Here is a 277-nt window from a genome sequence, read left to right on the forward strand (position 1 = left end):
TCCAAAATTTGACAAATTCTGTGACATTCCGCGTTAAACATTAAATTAAATTTTTCTGACTGGATTCCGCTATTCCGTTTGCATTTTCTGCATCGCGGAAATCATAGGCCACGAGTATTGAACCGTTTAATTTAAGAGAAATTATCATCATAACATACACAGAAAAAGGTCTAAGGCAAACCGTCAAAATAAAAGTTTGGACAGTATAATTTTAACAGTAGGCCTAAATCCCCTGTTGTGTAGCACTTTGAATGTACAAAAATGAAAGGGTTTGTTT

This window comes from Gobio gobio (assembly GCF_949357685.1).
Source record: "Gobio gobio genome assembly, chromosome: 18".
Taxonomy (NCBI): domain Eukaryota; kingdom Metazoa; phylum Chordata; class Actinopteri; order Cypriniformes; family Gobionidae; genus Gobio; species Gobio gobio.